Here is a 22,948-nt window from a genome sequence, read left to right as displayed (position 1 = left end):
AGAAAAAAGGTAAAATATAAAAATAAACATGCATTATGGTTAGTATTTTAAAACCATTAGATTACTTATGGTATTCATAAGTGCTTTTCCAGATCTAACGTCAATTAATTTACTATGGCAAAATCAATAATCATGCAAAAAAAAATTTGAAGGTGGGTATTTGGGTTTAACTAAAATACTCCAGAAGTCTTAGACCTGACCTCAAACTGTTTATCCTAGCTATAATTAGGAGCGTCAAACATCCTCAGGTATATAAACAAGTCCAGGTTTCTACTTGTTATTCCAGCATAATTTTCACACGTTTTGCTCTGGTTTGATAGAAAAATTCTATGGTTATCCCAAAAGTAACATAAACAAAGACTGTTATACACCTGGCTCCTATCCGGCATCTGCCACTTATTAGTGACATCTCACCTGTAGTGTAACTAGAATATTGCGATTATTTTGAAAAGGCAGTTGAAAAATACAAAACCGAGGAATCAAATGGAATTTTTTAAAAAATTAAGCAGCTTTTTTTGGTAACAATGAAAATGCCATACATTTCCAATGTGTGCCTTTATTCCAAAGCTTACCATAGCCAATATATTAGAAGTGTATCACTGATACTCCAGGCAGACATATTCTGTCACCCCAACACTTCCAAAGAGTGCCACAAAAGATGCTGCATAAATGCTTGTATAATGAAAACAGCTGCCATTTATCAAGCTCTGTAATATGCTAGACAGCTGACGTAGTAATCGCTCACAAACCCTTGTAAGACAGGTATTAGGCACTTTACAGAAGAGGAAACTGAGGGTCAGAAGGGCTTGATTTGTTGAAGTAGCAACGTGTCCAAGTGCAAGAGAACAGGCGCTAACTGATGGCAGAATTAGGACTGCAAATTAATCCTGTCTCACTCTCAGCAAACGTGTTTTCTTCCCACTACAACCAACTGTATTCAGAGATATGTAGCAAATGCTTATTAAACGAATACTTACATCAGCACAATCAGAAGTAAATGGGCAGAGAAAAGGCCCCGAACAACACATAGCTATACATAGATTATACAGATTACTCAATTTAAATAAACTCCCAACATCCTCATAGTTCAATTTAAATGGGGAGGGGGGGGGGGATTCTTTGCAGTTATCCAAATCATAGAACAGGGGTGGGCAACCCCTGGCACGCGTGCCAAACATGGCACGCCAGTAACTTTTGCTGGCACGCAAAACCCTGTCTTATAATCTTCCATTTACAATTTTTTTCTTAATATCGACTTTTTTATTTTTCAGATAAATTCAGTGTAGGTGCATCTTAGATAAATAAATAATTTTACATAATAAGTTATCTTAAACACCATAGACATGGATTAACGAGAGAGGGGAAGAGCAATTTCTACGCCTCTGCCTTAACTCTCCCTGACTTCCCAGATCCGACCAGTGTTTTGGTTTCATCCACATACGCTTGTGAATCTTTGTTCTCAGTGATGAATTTTGTTAAGTCTCGTAATAGGAGTAGCCTGACAGATGAAAGTAGTAGCTCCTGCATATCTCTGAAGGTCACGAAATATAAACCTGATGTAAAATCTCTGTCATCAGTGATGCAGCAGCAAAAGTCCCACTGATAATATCAAACGGAGTCATAAAGTTTTCTGTCGGACTATCAGTGTACATGTATACATTAAAAAATAAATGTATTTTTCATCATCATATACTGTGTTTTTGTCGCTCGAATGAATTTTATTATTTCTTCAAGGTTCTTCACATACGTACACCTTAAGAGATATCAAGTAGGCGTAACATGTTCTCAAAAAATTAGGGTTGGCACGCAGAAAAATTCTGAGTCAGAGATTTTGCTGGTTTTGGCACGCACTCACAAAAAGGCTGCCCACCCCTGTCATAGAAGCATTTGGATCTCAGAATAGAGTTTAGGGATTATACATGCATTCAGCAACTAATTCCAAGTTAACATCAAAGTTACCTACAAATCAATGTTCATTTATTCAGTAAAAACAGTCAGGTTCCCTCTGCAAGGTTTACTATAGCTGCCTCGACCCTTGTGGGGTAGCTCAGTTGGTTAGAGCATCATCCAGATATACCAAGGTTATGGGTTTGATCCCCAGTCAGGGCACATACAAGAATCAACCAGTGAATGCATGGACAGGTGGAACAACAAAATTGATGTTTCTCTCCCCCCACCACTTTCTCTCTTTCTCTCTCTCTCTCTCTCTCTCTCTCTCTCTCTCTCTCAAATTAATAAATATAAATAAATATAAATTTTAAAAAATGTTTGCCTCAAAGGTTAAAAACCATGAAGGCATAAGATACTGTACCCTGATTATAACTTGGGATCCAAAACTTAAAAAAAAAAAGTAGATAAATTTTCACATTCAATAAATCAAAGAATCAGAAACTATGAAAACAGGAAGACTATTTAGTCCAAATCCACCCCTGATATTAGAAGTGAAGACACTAAAGTGCAAAGAAAAATAATACTCTTCCCAAGGTTTTCTAACCATCTAATGATCTAATCAATGCGCACAAAAATATGGAAAGCAATTAATATAAAGAAAATTTTGAGACTTAAGAAAGTTCTAAGAATTTAATTTCAAAACATTAACTGTTATAACCAAGGCGCTGACGGCTACTTCACTGAGGTAGACCTGTGACCTGTGGGCACCGGGGTGCAGTCTCCCTCCCGCAGGGCTATGTGGTGCTGCTGAACACCACGTTCTCGTCTCCTCAGGTCCAGACACTGGGTCTGACTCTCTCTCTCTCTCTCTCTCTCTCTCTCTCCAATCCTACCTATCTTTGCTTGCTTCCTCTCCTCTCTCTTCCCTTTAGTGTTAAATAAAAATCTCTTCCAAAAAAACATATACTAACTGCTTATTACAAGGGTTTTTTAAAGCTTGGTATTGAACTTCAGGAAAAAAAATGTAAAGGACGCTTTGAGGGTCTCATTTCCAAGAATTTATCTTTCTGTTATCCATGGGAAATTCTGTGGGATGGAGAGGTGCCAGTATTTATAAAAAGTATTAGCACTGCCCTACTTTCACACTCCATTACCCTGCAGCTGAGTGACCAACCACAGTGCTGAAAATAGTCTTTTCAATAGAAAATGCCACTCTCCCATCTTTTAATAAGGCCATATTGCTAGTCTGAACAAGAGTTCTCTTAGGTCTAATAACCCAAAAGAACGTTGATTTAATTTGAAAATAAAGGATAAAAATAAAAGTTCCCCATTTATCAACCTAAGAGCATTAAAATGCAACAAGGACCACAGCAGTAATTGATTCTTGAAGCTTCTAATTTTAAATTTAGAGACCTAGTTGGAAACCCATGTTGACTATTGCAGAATAACTATTATCCATCATTCTTTAATTGAATAATGTAAAGACTTCTTCATAATGGCTATATTCACAATGTATACTATTGTCTCTTTCTTTCAAAGCTAATTTTTAAAGTAGTCTATATTTAAACTTCTAGAACACTATCTCATTGTTAAATATGCTTGAAGAACTTACCCTGATACCTTGGGTGTGTCCCAATTTTAACAAATACTTATTGACCTACTTATTAAGCTAATAACAACACAAACTAAGCCTCTTTCAAGACTTCAGCCTCAAGCTCAAGAGAAACCCAGGGAGATCACAATGGACATACTTAAGGGAGGCCTTTCATGGGTAGAGCCCCTAAGAAATGTTTGTTATAATTTCACATTTAGCCCTAGCTGGTTTGGCTCAATGGATAGAGCGTCGGCCCGTGGACTGAAGGGTCCCGGGTTCTATTCCAATCAAGGGTACATGCCTGGGTTGCAGACTTGATCCCCAATAGGGGGAGTGCAGGAGGTTGCCAATCAATGATTCTCTCTCATCATTGATGTTTCTATCTCTCTATCCCTCTCCCTTCCTCTCTGAAATCAATAAAAAATATATTTAAATAATTATAGTAATAATAATTTCACATTTAGCTACTTGTAATGACCAGTATTCTGTCTTAGGATTGTTCATAGATAACAGGAAACGATTCACATGGGGTCCTAATATTAGCAAACATCCAATTACACAGACTATATTTATAGGTTCTATAGTCAAGGACTATTCACATTAGTTAAGGAAACTAGTAGTTTATTAATTTTGTCATATCTACTATATAACTAAAACCAGGGCCACAATGCTGAGAAACACTGTAAGTCAGTATGGACAAGAAGAAGAATAACTTTTGGCATTTTTCGAAAGCAAAAGGTTACTAAAGAGGTAGGAGAGGAATGTCCTAGGTTCTCTTCATACTGCCATAGGAACCACAAATCAAAAGGAAAAGGTGGTTGCAGGCACCTTGTCTTCTGATTGGCTGGCTTGAAGAAGAACTCAAAAAAGCTAATGCTGGTCTGTTTCTAGATGGATTGTTTTGAATATTCTGCCCTGATTGCTCCTCAAAGAGGCAGTTCTTTTAAAAGCTAACCAAAGAGGTATTTTATGTTAATTCTCTCTAATATCACTCTTGATTTAGAAATGTCTTATTGTAGGTTTTCTACAAACCCCATGAATTTTTTTCTTTAAACCACTTCCCACAGAATCAGTACCAGCCTCTTCTTACTCTTCTCATCGTGCCTGAGATAACCATGTTGAATGGTTTAATACTATTCCATTCAACAAAACATTTATCTGAACCTAACATCTATCTGTAGACAGAAAAGCAAATAAGACATTCTCTCCATTCTCTCTCCTGCCCAGCTCAGAGGAGGGAATCTTGAGAATGTGCAGTGTAAATACAGAGAGAGAGAGAGAGAGAGAGAGAGAGAGAGAGAGAGAGAGAGAGGCTTGCATGCAAATAGACTTAGCCCGCCCTTATAGGATAGGCTGTCTGAACTGTGAGTAGGAGGCAGTCAGGGGAAAAAGAGAGAAAGACATTCCAGGCGGAATAAATAGCATAAACAACGCCAAAGAGCTAAGAAATGGAATCCTGTTCAAGGATGTGCAAAGAATTTAGCTTAAATGTGAGATGAGGAAAAGTTTAGAGAGAGAGAGACAGAGAAAGAAGCCAAATCACAGAGGTCTCTCCTGTACCAACCATTCTATCAAACTTGGGCTTCATCCTGCAGGGCAACAGCTCTTACAATGTACGCTATGGCTCACCGGTAAACAGCCAATCCTTCCCTGGTGTGCGGTCAATATTTTATCAACGTGCACAAGACTTTCATTCCTGAACTCAGCATACACACCGTTCCAACAATAGCTGTCAGAGGGAGAGAAGGCCATGCAACACTCTGTCAAGGGTGGAGGTGAGGTTTTCTGACTAAGAGGAAGGGAGTAAAGCTTACCATCAAGCCAAACCGTGCCAATTCAAGCCAGCACCAAAGAAAGACCTATGTTTCCCAGGACATGTGGGCAAACCTGCCACATGCAAGAATAGAGAGAAAAGAAGTCTGCTCAACAGCAATCCAATGATGACGAGAGGAAGGAAGCAGTACAATAACCATGTGTGTTTTTATAGATGTTGTGAAATAAAGGGTTTTGAATCTTTTAATTCCTTCAAGTGAGACAGCAAAAACTTTTCAGTTCAAACCACTGCTAGAGGCAATGAGGAGACAACTACGTATTAAACTGTGTGAAGCAGAGGAATGACCCTTGGCAGCTGGAGGGAAGCATGTTAAAGAGGTCAGTCTCTCAGAGAAACTACAAAACAGTTCCTCGTTTTTGTTTTACGATCAATTTCTCTTAGCGGGGCTTCCGAGAGCAGACCTGAGTGCCAGTGCTCACCTCTGGAAGCACATGTCTAGAGCCCACTTTTACACTCAGCCTAGGTTCTGTTTTCCAATAACACTTCCAACAAAAAACACCATGATCGTGAAATGGGGGCCACTGAATACAGAGAGGGTGAAATGAAAGGTCCATTTTATGGCAACCACTGGGCTTACACCCTCTGCACTGGGAATCTCTATCCAGGAATGGGGATTTGGTGCTGAAGAATCACACAGTAGGTGGGCTCAAGGAGATTATATAAAGGTGGCTCTCTAATCCTAGGTGTGAAAGCGACAGAACATCTATTTTCTTTCTACCGGGCGCTGTCCTCAGCTCAAAGCAAATAAAGCATTCAAGTTAATCCAAATCAGGGATTGTCCTACTGTGTCGGAATTCTCAGACTTGCTTTTCAAGAAGTAGCAAGTGGTACTGAAAATAGGGCCACAAACCTCTAAAAAGATTCAGAACGTAGGCTTCTGCTGTTTAAATGCTTGATGGCAACCTATAAGAAAGCAAACTCTCACCAAAATCACTATTTTGTTTTTTAAAACTAAAAGAATCATAATACAGTAATCAGGTTGTAAAATAAAAGTCAATTCACAATTTAAAGGCATTTTTCCAAAGCCCTTTAAAGAACTGAATAGTGGCCCCCTGCCTTAATTTATAAATGACTTTCTTTTCCTTATAATGGTATTTTATTGTAACAGTATTTGAGAGTAACCATGTGACATAAATTAAGAAAGGAACTATGCTTTAATTCTTAGCAACTGTACTATAGGACTAAGTTATAGATAATGTGGGAAGCCGCCTATTGTCTCCTCTAGCAGAGAGGTGTGGACAAGGAGCCCGGAAGGAATGCTGGTGACCCTTGAGCCCTGGCAAAGGTCAGGGCTGTGCACCCACTGTTTAGTTCAGACAATGGTGGCTGAAGCAACTTCCCCATCTATTATCATGTAAATCCTTACTGATAAGATAGTCTGCCCGTTACTGGAACTTGCCTGCCTAAGGGCTATGGGTGGATCCCAAACTGAATAAAATGATGGTGAGGCCTGAGCACAAGCAGAGTCCATCCTCTTGGGCTCTGGCCTGGCCCCCCAATTTCCAAATTATCTCGTCTCGTCTCTTTCATTTTTGTGCGGCCCCTCGTCCAGATCCTGAACCCTGAACCACGCGGGTTGTGGGGAAACACATACACATTTACACATCTGGCGCCCACCCAGGGACGCCACATACACATCTACACAGATAATACAACACGGGGTATTTTCAGGCTAGAAGGTATGTTAAAGGAAGAAAGGGCATGGGTAGAAGAAGGCAGTGGAAGGAGGAGGGGAAAAAAGGTAAGAATGGGGAAAACTGAAGTTTACTATCTGTCAAGTTTTAGAGATTCAAACACAGCCAGACAGAAATTCTGAACTCAAAGCCAGAGCCCAAACTTTCATTAAACCCTACAATTAAAAAACAAAACTTTTAATTCCAATTATCTTATCTGGGATGATTATCTAAGATAAAATTCCAGAACCCAAAAGTTAACAAAATTAAAATGGATCTTTGGAGTTATCTTTGGTAAAGGATGAAGGGTAATTTTTCTTTTTAAATTTTTATTCATCCATATTATCTGATTTTTCTCAAATGAACATCAGTTACTTATGGTTAATATTTTAATACTACCTTGTGTGATTTTAAGTGATGCTTTATTTTGTTTAATTATATAACTAACTAGAGGCCCGGTGCACAAAAATTTGTGCACTGGGGCGGGGGGGGGCATCCCTCAGCCCGGCCTGTGCCCTCTCGCAGTCTGGGACCACTTGGGAGATAATGACCTGCTGTCTTAGGCCCACTCCCGGGTGGCAGAGGGCAGGCCCAAACCCTAGGTGCAGCCCCTGGTTGGGCTCAGAGCAGGGCCAATTGGGGAGTTGGGGCGCCGCCCCCTGTCATGCACAGAGCAGGGCAGATCGGGAGGTGCGATGCCACCCTCAGTCACGCTCAGGGTAGAGCCGATTGGGGGGTTGGGGCACCACCCCCTGTCACACTCAAGGCAGGGTCGATAGGGAGGTTGCGGCGCCACCCCCTGTCACGCACAGAGCAGGTCCCATCAGGGGGGTTGGGGCTCCGTACCCTGTCACGCACAGAGCAGGGTCGATCAGGGGGTTGGGGAGCTCCCCCCTGTCACGCACAGAGCAGGGCCCATCAGGGGGTTGGGGAGCTCCCCACTGTCACGCACAGAGCAGGGCCCATCAGGGGGTTGGGGAGCTCCCCCGTCACTCACAGAGTAGGGCCGATAGGGGAGTTGGGGCACCGCCCCCGTCACACACAGAGCAGGGCAGATCAGGGGGTTGGGGCGCCACCCTCTATCACCCACAGAGCAGGGCCGATCAGGGGGTTGGGGTGCCGCCACTGTCACACTCAGGGCAGGGCCGATGGGGAGGTTATGGCTCTACCCCGTCACACACAGAGCAGGGCCCGTGGGGGGGGGGGGCGCGGAGGGGGTTGGGGCGCTGCACCCTGTCACACACAGAGCTGCAGGGCGATCAGGGGGTTTTGTCGCTGCCCCCTGTCACGCTGATCCTGGTGCCGGGAGGATATTACCCTTTTACTATATAGGACAGAGGCCTGGTGCACGGGTGGGGGCCGGCTGGTTTGCCCTGAAGGGTGTCCTGGATCAGGGTGGGGGGTCCCCACTGGGGTGCCTGGCCAGCCTGGATGAGGGGATGATGGCTGTTTGCATCTGGTCACACCCCCTTCAGGGTGCCTGGCCAGTCTGGGTGAGGGGCTGAGGGCCGTTTTCAGGCTGGCGGGTGACTGAAGCTCCCAACCACTCCTTTTTTCCTTTTTTATTCTGGGCCAGCTTTAGCTCTGAGGCCTCGGCTGCTGAAAGCAGGTTTCTGGCCTTTGTTTACCTTCTGTATTTGATACAATGTTGCGGTCCGGCTGGCTGAAGCCCGGCTGACTAAAGCACGTTTCTGGGGTTTTGTTAAGCTTCTATATTTGCAACATAGTTGCTTAGAGTTGCAGCTGAGAGGCTGGCAAGTCAGGCGGGGAACGTTGGAAGTCTGCCGTCACTGGAGCAAGCAAGCCTCCCTGTTCGCTTCAGTGCATGGCTGCCGGCTGCCATCTTGGTTGGCAGTTAATTTGCATATCTCAGTGATTAGCCAATGGGAAGGGTAGGGGCCGTACGGCTAATTACCATGTTTCTCTTTTATTAGATAGGATTATATAAACACCTGTAATTTAAAGGTGTTAAAATGCTGGATGCTAGAAAATTATTTTACCTAGTAACTCTCAGAAACAGCAGTGAAATCAAAATAATAATAGTTTGTTCCTGAGTAATTCCAAAGAGGTAAAAAAAAAAAAAAATTCTTGTCCATTTCAGCATCACCACCCATGAATCAAAAATGCCACCAGGTTTTTCAGAACTCCAGAGAAGCGGGAGAGAGGGAGGATTTAGAGGTATGGGGGAGAAGCAGAATCTCTATTCTAAGCAACACCACAGAGAACAGAATGTAACAAAATAATCTACTTCTGGCATAGACACAAGGATCCTCAGTTGTACTAGGACCAACCTCAGGGTCAGTTGCCAAGAAGGAACAGATTCCCCCAGCAAACCCCGGGTTAGATCAGTCTGAACCCAATTCCAATGGGATTTATCCAAGATCCACAAATCCTGAGACTGGAGAGAATTAAACAACAGTTCAATTAAGTACATCTGAGCCTTTGTCAGTTAACATCTGTGGCCCAATTAGGAATGCTGTTCAGGACTAGGGGAGACCACCACTTAACTGTAGGTTTAACCTCATTTTCGATGAAAACGGTAAACCTAAATGAAAATTTTCAAAAAAGGGTAAACTGGAACGGGGTGCAAATCGACATTTTCAGAGTGCCTACTAGGTGCCTGACACTGGACAGCTATCGTGACCTCAGGAACGCTCAAACCATGTCTGGCCAGACAGGTACCTTAATTTCACAAAGGAAGAAACTGAGGACCAATTAACTTGCAGAGGTCTGAAGCGGCAGATTTGCAATTCTGACTCCAAATCCCTACATTCTTCCCTGAACTACACTGCCTGTCACTTCCTTCGCTTGACATTAAACTCCCCAAAGCAGTAATTTCCTCTGTTTACTTTCAAATTTTATGTACTAGTCACTCATCTATACTGCAGATTGAAGTGTAATTGGTACAACCTCTTGCGTGCATCCTCTCAAAACATATTCAAGACTTGAAAAACAGGCACTTCATTTGCCTCAGCAATTTCATGTGTAGCAAAGTATATTAAGGAAAAAAAATAGATACAAAAATATAGCTAAAACATTTATCGCTGTCATAATAGAAAGGAAAAACTGCCCCAAAATAGGGGCTGGTTAAGTAAATCCCAGATTATCCAGAAGACAGAATATTATGTGTCCACCAAATAAAAATCATGGTTGTAGGATCAGTACATTTACTAACCCAGAGGAAGTTTGCAATATATAGAAAGAAAGTTACAATGCACTGGAATAGTTCAAGAAACATTAAATGAAATAAAAGCTACAAACCAGGACTTATACTATAACCCCATTTTATTTACTAAAAAACACATACGAAATACCTAGAATTAAATACAGGTGATTTATTTATTGATTCTTTTGTGTACCATATTTTTTCCTATGCAGCCAGTACACAATTGGCAATATACTACTGAAGTTTCTCAATCCTCTCTTCTCCAGGCCACCTCCACAGTAGCTGGCATTTCCACACTGTTACTCGGGGGTCTGGTCATAGCACCTTGCCCCTGGATTCTAGGCTGTTCTTCAATGTTGTTCAAAATCTGGTTGCACTCTGAAGTGACAAAGACACTGCCCAAATTCATTTCAATGCCTGTGGCTTCTAGATAGCTAACTGACAGTACCTAGCCAGAACGCTCTTAAGCAATGGTGTTCTGCCTCATGAGGCTACAACTTCTAAATATCTGACAATCCATATGCCATATTGCATTGCACCTGAGAGAACTTCCAGGAGGCAACTAAAAACTCACCTTGTTTTTCAGGCATGATCTGAGAACGAAGAGACACCTGCTCTCATTATCCATCCAGGGCTCCTGGCCCTCTCTGAGGTAGTCGGACTTCCCTTTCCTTACCATTCCAGCACAGGTGCTGACTGCAAACCTTCCTAGTCCTCTTACCCAGTCTCACCAGCCAAAAAACTGTAGGCAGAATTTCTGCAAGTGTCTGTACAAGATCTCATCCTATATACTAAAAGGGCAATATGCAAATTGACCATAACAGCAGAACGACCAGTCACTATGATGTGCACTGACCACCAGGGGGCAGATGCTTAACATGGGAGCTGCCCCCTGGTGGTCAGTGCACTTCCACAGGAAGAGTGCTGCTCAGCCAGAAGCTGGCTCATGGCTGGCCAGCGCAGCAGCAGTGGCAGGAGCCTCTCCCACCTCCATGGCAGAGCTAAGGATGTCCGACTAATGGCTTAGGCCCAATTCCCCCAGGGGGAGTGGGCCTAAGCCAGTGGTCGGCAAACTCATTAGTCAACAGAGCCAAATATCAACAGTACAATGCTTGAAATTTCTTTTGAGAGCCAAATTTTTTAAACTTAAACTATATAGGTAGGTACAGTGTTATTAACTTAATTAGGGTACTCCTAAGGCTTAGGAAGAGCCACACTCAAGGGGCCAAAGAGCCGCATGTGGCTCGTGAGCCGCAGTTTGCCGACCACAGGCCTAAACCATTAGTCGGACATCCCCCGAGAGCTCCCGGGCTGCCAGACGGATGTGTGACTGCCGGAGGGCCTAAGCCAGCAGGTGGACATCCCCCCAAGGGCTCCTGGGCTACCAGAGGGATCCCGGACTGTGAGAGGGCACAGGCGGGCTGAGGGACCCCCCCCCCCAGTGGGCCTCTAGTTGCCCTATAATATATTGAGCCAAATCCTTACCCTATTTTCAGGTAAGAGAGTGCATAGTGTACCATGTTTTAAAAAGAGCATTAGGACATAGTGAAAACTTTTTTTTTCTCCAACATAGTGAAAACATTCTCATTTTTTCTAGGAAGAGATATCACTTTCAAGAAGATGACTTCTGGAATATTACTATACTAGAGGCCTGGTGCACAAAATTTGTGCACTCTAGGGGGCGGGGTGGGGGGAGCAGGGAGGGTAGGGGTTCCTCAGCCCAGCTTGTGCCCTCTCACAGTCCGGGAGCCCTTGGGGGACATCCTTAGCACTGCTTCTAGCTGAGCGATGCTCCCCCTGTGGGAGCGCACTGACTACCAGGGGGCAGCTCTTGTGTTGAGAGTCTGCCCCCTGGTGGTCAGTGCGCATCATAGTGACCAGTTGTTCCACCGTTTGGTTGATTTGCATATTAGCCTTTTGTTATACAGGATCTATTCTTAATTAGGTTTGACTCAATTAGAGTCAGAGCACATAATCCTATTTTAACTTCATCATTTTAAATGCTTTTTCATTCAAAAGTTTACTGAACATGTCAGTACACTAAATGCTTCAATAGATAACACAAGAATTCCCAAAACCAAATTTTCTGGTATTAAAAATTATTTCAGGAAATAAAGCTATATTGTTTTCTGGTTCACTAAAGGGAGAAAGATGAATAAGTTCCTGAAAAGTATAAAATATTTTTTAAAATGCAGTGTCACTGTTTTCAAGAGTGTTAAAATGTAAACTCAACTAATGGCATTTTAAAAACCACTTCCAGACTTGCAAAACTTCCATCTCATAACGGTCTCTAATAAGCACCTGTAGAATGAAAGTTGGTCTGGGTAAAAAAATCTTTTTTTACACTAACATTTAAACAAGCCCTCAACTATTTTCTAAACATCGCTCGTTTCTCCAATACGTATTCATTTTCGGAGACTTAACCAAACCTATCCCAGAGAAACACATATTCTAAGTTGGTAGAACCTCAATGTTTAAGATTTCACACACACATACATGCACACGCACGGTGGTGGGGAGAGGGGCGGGCTAGAAAACAGTGGTAACCAAAATTTTGCTTCATTAACTAGGAATAGCATGAAAAAGATAGTTGTCAATGCTAAGATATAAAGGGGCACATTTTATCATCCCTCAATTACACTTATAGTAAACTTTACACTTGTTCTACTTTCTCTTGTAGCCCATTGTTCCTGTACCCTAAGCTGACCTTGTTTCCAAATAAGAACCAAGTTGTGGCTCACAATCCGTTGGGCTCCGAGGACAGATGAATGCGCCTGTCTTCCCGCCAGGGGCTCGGGCTGCCTGAGTAGGGGCCCCGCTGCTAGCTGCACAGCGAGGACGGCTTTGATTCCCTTCACACTGTTTGTCTCCTGTGGGCAACTGGTAAGTGGAGTTTTCTCACCGCTTGAAGCCAGAGATTTCATTAAATTCTGGAGCTGAAAGGGACCCTGCCAGGCATTTTGTCCATCTTCTTAAAATGTCTTTCTAGACCAGGTCCTCTACCTCTCTCACATGGTGTTGGTGGGATGTATCCCCTTAAAAGCACCTCATCTCAACAGCAGACAATTACTGCTAAATACATGCTGCAACCAAGTCAACTATGAGGTTCAGACTACAACCCTCCGGAACTTCCACACAAAAGAAGTAATGAAGTCATGCTGTAAAGGCCCATATTCACTTAAGAGGGAGGGGGAAGGATGAAAGAAGGGAGGGAGGGAGGGAAGGAGAAAACAAAAGAGAGATTAGCAGTGTCAGCTCCTTCAAAAGGACAGTGAAAGCATTAGTGAGATCCGCACAGATTACATCTGGTTTAGGGTTAGAAAGAAAGTTTGCTTTTTGATCTGAAAGGAGTTTCTAATACCAAAGCTTAATTTTCAGGATCAAATCATTTTAAAATTAAGAGAGGATATTGAAAAATAGTACCAAGAGTTTTAAGAGTGAATGTATTCATTTTACAATCACATACAAACTTCTGATACAAGATGGTAATTCTCATTTGCCTGCCCAAATGTATTCCCTCACTTAACTGGGCAACAGTTGGCATACACTGTGCCAGATGCTGAGAACATGCTGTGAACTAAACATGACATGACAGACATGATCTCTGTCCCCACGGAGATTACCTTCTAATAAGGGAACTGCCTGTTCAGAGAGGAATTATGCCATACGTGTATCAATTATAATGGTGTTAACAGCGTAAAGAAAACGAGCTGCGTGCTGTAAGAATATGACAAAGGAATCTAGCCTGTAGGGGGACTCAGGGACCCCAGACACAACCTCTGAGGAATTCATGCTTGAGCGAACCGCTGAAGGACATGCAGAGGTTAACAGGCAAGAAAGGAGGAAAGGGTGAAGCCACCCTGATAACGAATAATGATAATGCTTGTTAGGTCAAGACAGTATCTGGTGCCCTGGAGGAGGGGGGGTGGGAGGATCACTGAGAATGAAGAACAAAAAACTAGGTGAAAAAAGCAAAACCAGATAAGACTCAGGAAGAAAATAGAGGTGTCAAGGTTGGGGTTTCTGACTGGTGCAACTAAAATCATCAAAGGCATATCAAAATACAAGGCCACCTATGCTGGCACTGGAAACCGGACAAGGGTACCCTCCTGGACTGGAAATAGGGTTCGCTGCAAGTGAACAAAAGAAAGCCTACCTAAGAAGTGGCAGGAATTCCCAGCGGGGCCTCACCTCCGAGCTCAAGCAACAAAGGCCAGTAGGAGGGAGTGTCCTTGAAGCAGCCAGCCAGGCCAACCGTGACTGAAGTGCTTCCTCAGGGCCTCGGAGCCAGGGCCCGGCCAGCGCAGGGCTGAAGCTGGTCGGGGGTGTGTGCTGAGCACAGCAGATCCTTGTGCAGCTGCCGCTAACAGGAATGGCCACCTCCATCACTAAAGGGCGGCCCTGGCCCAGCCACAACGAACTCAGAAGCTCCTCACCCTGGGGACTTCCTTCCACCTCGCTCCCCAAAGGCACCTGGATCTAGAATCAGCAGAGTAGGACCACAGCTAATCTAAACATTTCCCTTTTTCACAAAAGAAATACAAATAACCACAAACATAAGAGAACTATGCCAAATAACACTAGCAATTAAACAAATTTTAATCTGTTTAGCCAAATTGGGATTTTAAATATTAATACCCTAAATTGGCATAAAAATGAAGAAAACAGTACTTTCATAGAGAAAATATGGTCTGTCATGTCATGTTCATACAGGTAATAGAAAGTGGGTAAAAGCTTTGGCTATGTAAAATACTAATGCTCACCCTAGCCAGTTTGGCTCAATGGATAGAGCGTTGGCCTGCGGACTGAAGGGTCCCAGGTTCGATTCCGGTAAAGGGCACATGCCCGGGTTGCGGGCTCGATCCACAGTAGGGGCGTGCAGGAGGCAGCCAATCAATGATTCTCTCTCATCAATGATGTTTCTATCTCTCTCTCCCTCTCCCTTCCTCTCTAAAATCAATAAAAAACAAAAAACATAAAATACACATGCTCTTAAAAATGTGTACACCTTTCAACCCAACAAGTCCACATCTTAGAACTAACCCCAAGGATGCTTTTAAAGATAAAATTACAAGAAAGAGAAACCCAGCTTTAAGTTGCTATAATTTACAGATAACTTAAATGTCTAATAAAGGAGTTTAACTAGTTAGCCATCTGCACATTCATATATATTAGGCATCCCTTCAAAATATTATAAAGAAATATATAATGATTCAGAAAGATGCTGCAAATATTGGTGAGTTTTAAAAGCAGTTTGCAAAACAATTTTAGGTGTAAAAAACATTTTAAATATACATGAAAGAAAAATATGTATATGAAAGAGAAGTACACCAAATATTAAGTCATTAGGAGAACCTTTTATTCTTTTTTCTTACTTACATTATTTTTAATTTTTCTATAGTAAACATGGATTACTTCTGTAAAAAGAAAATACAAATTTCTTATTCAACAATGTTTTAACGTATGTGTAAATAATAGTAGTAGGCTAACTGGACAATCATATGGGGGAAAGAATCTTGACCCTAGTACTATTATTTACACATTCATTAAAAAACTGTTGAAAACAGGGTATCTTCAAGACCTTAGGGTAAGCAACAAATTTTTAATAGGACACAAAAAACAATAACTATAAAATATTGATTAATTAGACTTCATTAGTATGAAGACCATCTGTCTATCAAAAGACAGTATCTAGACAATGAAAACCAATATGTGTATCTGACAAAGAACGCATTTCCAGATTATTATAAAGAACTCCCACAAATCAGTAAGAAAAAGACAACTCTATTTTTTTTTAAAGGAGCAAAAGATTTGGCAGACACGTCTCTAAAGACAATATCTAAATGGCCAATAGGCACATGAAAAAAATGCTCATTAGTCATCGGGGAAACTAGAATAAGATACTACCTCACACCTATCTGAATGGCTAAGATTGAATGACAGTGCCAAGTGCTGATGAGGATATATAGCAGCTGGAACGGTGATATACTGTGGAAGGAACTATAGGAATGCACAGCCACTGGGAAAAGATCTGGTAGTTTCTTGAAAAGGGAAGCATACATCTACACTATCCCAGCAATTCCCCTCTTAGGTATGAGACAGGCTACTGAGCCAGGACAAGCAGAATAGGGGACTGAGACAGATAGTTAAATGGCCAAACATCTAGTGAACCACAAAATCCTGTCTTCCCTAAACCAAGGACCTTAAGAGAAACGGTTTACACTCCTTCCCAACCAGACGGAAAATAGCTCAAATCACCCTACTCAGGGCGAGAGCAGGAATCCAACTAGTGCCATTTGCCAACCACACCCAAGGACAGATGAAGTTAAGGGAATAAATCTCACTTTGGCCTATCAGCATAAAACTGATGAATGTTCTATTGAGATCCTCCCCTAAAGGCCTAGCTTTTAAAACCCGTCATAAACTAAGGTCTTCCTGTCCGCTCCTCCTCCAGGAGCACACCTGAGCCTTTCCCTTCCCCCACAGGCACGCATCTCCTAAACTCTAAGGGACCCCCTGAGGCTTGCAACCAGGGAGCAATGGAAGTGGCAGCTTATCCCAGGCTAACCCCCTGACCTGTCCCCAGGACCCCCTTTTCTCTGACTTCTTAGTGAGCCAAAGCAGCCCAGCCTAGGCTCACTGCCTACCTAGTCTCTCTCCCTTGTTTCTTCTATCCTAGGTTCTTCCTTGTTTCACTGTCCCACCCTCAATAAACTTCCTCTAAAAATCACCTGGACTTGCGTTGTGAAACCTTTCCTGCATGAAGTCAAGAACCCACACACTACCAGCCAGCCCTAGGCAGACCTGTTCAGGGCCAGGTCCCCTTTCCAGTAACAGGTATACCCAAGAGTCTAAACAAAAACTGAACACAGCCCTGGCTGGTGTGGCTCAGTCTGTTGGGCATCGTCCTGTGCACCGAAAGGGCACATGGCAGGTGGTGGCTCAATCCCTGGTGGGGGACATGCAGAAGGCAGGCAATTGATGGCTCGTTCTCTCATCCATGTTTCTCTCCCTCTCCCTCTCCCTCCCTCTCCCTTCCTCTGTCTCTATAAAAAAAAAAATCAATGAAAACAATTGAACACAGATGTTCATGCAAGCTTTATCACTAACAGTTGAACATTGGAAACAACCCAAATATTCATGAGCAGAAGAATGGATAAACAAAACTGGTGTATACCTGTGTAAAGTAACACTGCTAAGCAATGAAAAGGAACGAACAACTGATATGACAAGAATGAATTTCAAAAACATTATGCTGGGCACAATAAGCCGAACATCATAAGAGTGCATGCAGTATAAGCATGCTGTGCAATTCCATCTATATGAAATTCTAGAACATGCAAACAAATCCACAGTTATAGAAAGCAGGTTGCTGGAGGCCAGGGATGGGGTGGGGACCGTAAAAGAGAGTGTGGGAAGTTTTGGGGCGGTAGAAATGTTCTCTCTTGGTTGTGGTAGTGGTTATATGAGTGTATAACCGAAACCGGTTTGGCTCAGTGAACAGAGCGCCGACCTGCGGACTGAAAGGTCCCGGGTTCGATTCCGGTCAAGGGCATGTACCTAGGTTGGGGGCACATCCCCAGTAGGAGATGTGCAGGAGGCAGCTGATCGATGTTTCTCTCTCATCAATGTTTCTGAATCTCTATCTCTCTCCTCTCCTCTCTGTAAAAAATCAATAAAATATATATATAATAAAAAATATATGAGTGTATATATAGTTCTCAAAACTCAAAGAGAACACTTAACTGAGTGCAGTTTATCGCATGTAAACAGTACCTCAATGAAGCTGAAAGAACAAAACCACAATAGAGACACTACTACACCCCCAACAGAATGGCTGAAATTAAAAGGACGGGCCAAACAAGTGATGGCAGCACTCCCTACATCAGAGGCAGTGTGAGCCGGCACAAGCACTTGGGAAACTGTTTAGCAGTATCTACTGAAGCTAAACATGCCTATCCTATGACCCAGGCATTCCACGCTGCTTATGTCAGGGCACACGGCAGGCTGTGGGCTTGATCCCTGGTGGGGGACATGCAGAAGGCAGCCAATTGATGGCTCGTTCTCACATAGATGTTTCTCTCCCCTCTCCCTAACGGCAGCCAAAAATTGGAAGTGTTATTCCTAACCGCAGCCAAAAGATGGAAACAACCCAACTAATTCATCAACAGTAACATAAACAAACCATGGACTATATATACAATGGGATAATAGGGGGGAAACTACTGTTAACAAAATAAATGAATTTCATAGATATCACAATGAACTGGGGGAGGGGCAAACATAGGAGTATGTGCTGTATGATTCCATTTATATAAATCCAAAAACAGGCATAACTAACCTATAGTGAAAGAGGCCAGAATAGATCTCTGGGAGGGTTTACTGACTGAGTGAGGCAAACAGACAGACATGAGGAAACCCTTAAGAGGCTCTGGAAATGTTCTGTATCTTGATCTGGGTAGCAGCTACACAGTGTGGTATACACATATATGTTCTATACTATATGTAAGTTACACACACACACACACACACAAATGCTCTTTAACCAATCTCTGTTCATCCCTCGAAACTGAAAGCTGATTATACAGTATCCAGGTGCGGCTTCTGTCAGTGAGTCACTCTCACTCCCGGTCTAGTCATATACATGTTCTTCATGAGTCTCAGACTGTCTGAGCTGGTGACACTACTAAATACTTGGAGTAATGGCACTGACAATGGGCCTGGATAAAGACATGCCCCAACCGGACAGGGAAGATGTCCAAAATACTTATTAACAGTACACATAGTCTTAATGTAGGTATAATTTTAAGTGTATAGGACAGTCCCTTGTCAACTCACTATCCTTTTAATTAACTTCATGCAGAGATTGTAGGAAAAATTAAATACAAGAAGCCAGTTCTTTGAAACTAAGTATATAGTGTTGCTAATATTTTTGCTTGAAAACTTAATCCATAATTACAGTCGTGTGCTGCTTAATGAGGGGGACACATTCTGAGAAATGCATCATTAGGCGATTTCATCGTTGTGTGAACATCATAGAGTGTATTACAAAAACCTAGATGGTATATGGACCCACACACACGTAGGCTGTATGGTATAACCTACTGCTCTGTAGGGGAGGAAAAAAATTTTCCTTCTACCCTTCTGGGTTCTTGGCCAGAGACATCCTGAAATAAAAGGCAGATTAACAGGAGAAAAACAAAAGTTTAATAACATGTATACTTCCTACATAATGGGAAAAACTCAGGAAAACTGAGTAACTCACCAAAATGTCTGAAGCCACACCTTAAATAAAATACAGTACCATCTTCATCAGAAGACAAAAAATGTTGGGAGTAGGGGAAGTTTACCAGGAGAGCACAGGAAACCAAGGTAAGGTTATTAAGCAGATTTAAGTCCTTGTCTTCTGCTGCTAAGACTTTCTAGAGATAAAGTCAACTCCATCTTCCAGGTAAGGCCATGGAGACACCCTTACAAATGTAAATGTCTTTTACAAAGGGTAACTTCTATTTGGTTTTCAGAGCTGCTTCTTGAAATTAATCAGCCTAAAATAACCTTATGCCAAATAAACATATTTTGGGGTGACAAATTCTGTTCCCCTACAGCTCCTAAGCTACAAACCTGTTCAGCATATTACTGTACTGAATACTGTAGGTAATTGTAACACATAGTATTTGTGTAATATATTGCACTACATTACACAGGCTACGCCACTAGGTGACAGGAATTTTCCAACTCCATTATAATCTAACTAGAGGCCCAGTGCACAAAATTCGTTCATGGGTACAGTCCGTAGGCCTGGCCGGTGATCAGGGCCCATCGGGGCCTTCTGGCTGATGGCCGGGGCCTTCCTTCATTCCGCAACACCCCCTGGTGGTCAGCACACGTCATAGCGAGCAATCAAACTCTGGTCTCCCGGTCAAACTCCCAAGGGGACATTTTGCATATTAGCCTTTTATATATATAGATGGCACCGTCATCATATATGTAGTCATTATTAACAGAAACGTTGTTATGCAGTGCATAACTGCATAAGAAAAGTGATTTTTTTTAATCGCTATAAATTTTCACTTTATACACAACTTTCAGAAATAAAACCAAGTCAGAGTTAGTCTTTTTGTCAAAGCATGTTATTTGCATATTACAAAACTAAACTTTACACAATGACAACCATGAAATATGACTACTGTCTTCCACAATTAACCAATAGAATACAAAAGCGTGTGGTTAACATCTAGAAACTGATTTATGAATACAAAGCTTTTTAGAAACAGAACTTCATGCTTTTAGTCTGATTTACATTCTTGTCAATATATACACACACTCATATCTATCAAAACAATCCATCCATTCTGTATTTAAAATGTCTTATTTCCTCATCTTCACATCATGTTACTATCTTGTCTTTTCTTCCTGGAATATTCTAACAATCTACTGATTGGTCTCCCTGAAGCAATGCAACCCTCCAAACTGACGAAAGCACAGATCCTGCTCAAACTTTCATAGCCACCTCTCTTCCCAAAGCATACCCTCCATCTTCAACCCCTCCTCCAGTCTCTGCAGGTATCAGCTCAGCTTGTAGGGCAAAGTAGATAAAGATGGACTTACAAGGGCTATGCTGACCAGGAAAAGTGCAAGCCCTGACTCAGAAAGGCAGCCAGCCATTGCTTAGCTCCAATTTTCAGGTGAAACCAGAAATTAGTGTTTTGATATAAAATGTCTCAATTTTTAAAATCTATGCAGATTAAATAACGTTCTGTGGAGCTCTATCTATCCATGGCTTCTAGCTTGTAACTTATGACCTAAAGGATAAAGTCCAAGAGAGAGAATGAATGAGAAAATGAGAGATCTGTTGTCCCACTCATTTATGCACTCATGGGCTGATTCTTGGATGTGCCCTGACTGCAGGATCGAATCCACAACCCTGGCACATCAGGATGACGCTCCAACCAACTGAGCCACCAGCCAGGGCGAACTCCTGATCCCTTTTAAATATACTTCTTAGCTCTATGCACTGTAAAGGTGCAATGATAACCCAACAGCAATTATTTTGGTTTCTAAAACACTATTCCCCACAAAAAGGAATGAACCAAAGCTTCTTGAGAAATGGTTGATTCCTGATATGCAGGCCAAGAGACACACAAATACTGATGGGATCATGTCGAAAGGGAGCAAGAGCTGCCCTAAAGGGTTCTCATTAGCCAAATCTGGAAAATCTGAGCATCAATGAAGACTATAATGGACTGTAACACACTCAATAAATAAAAGGTCATGAGAGTATGGTGGTACACAGAAGGAGGGAAGAGAAAGGGTGATCGGCTGTGCATGCTAGCTAAGAAATGTGGACGGGAGGACAGAAAAACCACAATGTTGTAACTCCTATTGTAATAATTGATTCCAGGATCGGATGCTGAAACCACTGGGTGAAAGGCTGCAATGGAGCAGGATATATACAAGGTGCCGAGCCATCCCATAGATTCCTTCCTAATAGCACAGAATAAAACTGTCCTTTATAATGGAGAAGGAAACAACCTGTCATTAAGGGTCTCCCAGTGTGACTTGAAGCGAGGTACACTTCATCTCTGATGAAGCATTCTAGTCAGAATGTTTAACCTAGTTGCAATCATGCCTCTCGCCTAATTTCTAGTTTACAGGAAGTACAGGAGTTGGAGAAACAAGTTCAATGATACCATGAGGAAATACTCAAGTAAGAATGTTGCACATCCTACAGGACAACTAACTAAGCTGGACTCTTCAAAAAAAGAAAATCAGCCCTAACCGGTTTGGCTCAGTGGATAGAGCGTCAGCCTGAGGACTCAAGGGTCCCAGGTTCGATTCCGGTCAAGGGCATGTACCTTGGTTGCGGGCACATCCCCAGCAGGGAGTGTGCAGGAGGCAGCTGATCGATGTTTTTCTCTCATCGATGTTTCTGGCTCTCTATCCCTCTCCCTTCCTCTCTGTAAAAGAATCAATAAAATATATTTTTAAAAAAAGAAAGAAAGAAAGAAAATCAATGCCAGGAGGAGGAGGAAAAGGGCAGAGGGACTGTTCTATTAAAGAAACAACCAAACACAAAGGGTGTGTTTTGTTTGGTTCCTAGTGGTTGTTTTTTTTTTTTTAATTAAAGGGGGAGGGAGATACTAGAAAAGACATTCTTGGGACAATTAGGAAAATTTAAATTTAACTGGATATCTGATATTGTATTATGGAATTACTTTCATTTTCTTAGATGTAAAAATAGTATTGTGGTTTTATATGTGTATAAAATATGACTATATGTAGTATACAAAGAGATATATTTATGGCTGTGTGTGTGTGTGTGTGTGTGTGTGTGTGTGTGGTTTGAGAGAAACAGATACTGTCCTTATTCTTAGGAGATATGTTTTCAACTTACTTTAAAAAAAAAATTTTTTTAATTGACCTCAAAGAGGAAAGGAGAGGGATGAGAGAATCACTGATCAGCTGCCGCCTGCATACCCCACACTGGGGTTCGAGCCCACAACCTGGGCATGTGTCCTTGACGGAAATCGAACCCAGGACCCTTCAGTCTGCAGGCCGATACTCTATCCACTGAGCCAAACCAGCTAGGACTACTTTCAAATTTTTAACAACAAAAAAGGGAGGGGGGGGTATATATTTGGAGAGAGAAAGACAGAAGGGGTGGGAAGGATGGGAAAGAAAGAAGGGAAGGAAATACCAACGGCATATTTCACAGACCTAGAACAAACTCTCCAAAAATTCATCTGGAATAAAAAAAGACCCCCAATAGCTGCAGTAATCCTGAGAAAGAA

At 42.2% G+C, this 22,948-nt stretch overlaps 1 protein-coding gene across 9 annotated transcripts in view; it reads right to left on the bottom strand.

Moving 5' to 3' along the window:
- FBXW11 (F-box and WD repeat domain containing 11) overlaps positions 1-22,948 on the bottom strand; it is a 104,333-nt gene that overhangs the window by 65,200 nt on the left and 16,185 nt on the right. The window lies entirely within an intron of this gene.

This window comes from Myotis lucifugus, unplaced genomic scaffold (assembly GCF_000147115.1).
Source record: "Myotis lucifugus unplaced genomic scaffold, Myoluc2.0 scaffold_546, whole genome shotgun sequence".
NCBI classification, from domain to species: domain Eukaryota; kingdom Metazoa; phylum Chordata; class Mammalia; order Chiroptera; family Vespertilionidae; genus Myotis; species Myotis lucifugus.
This window is presented reverse-complemented; position numbering and strand designations above follow the sequence as displayed.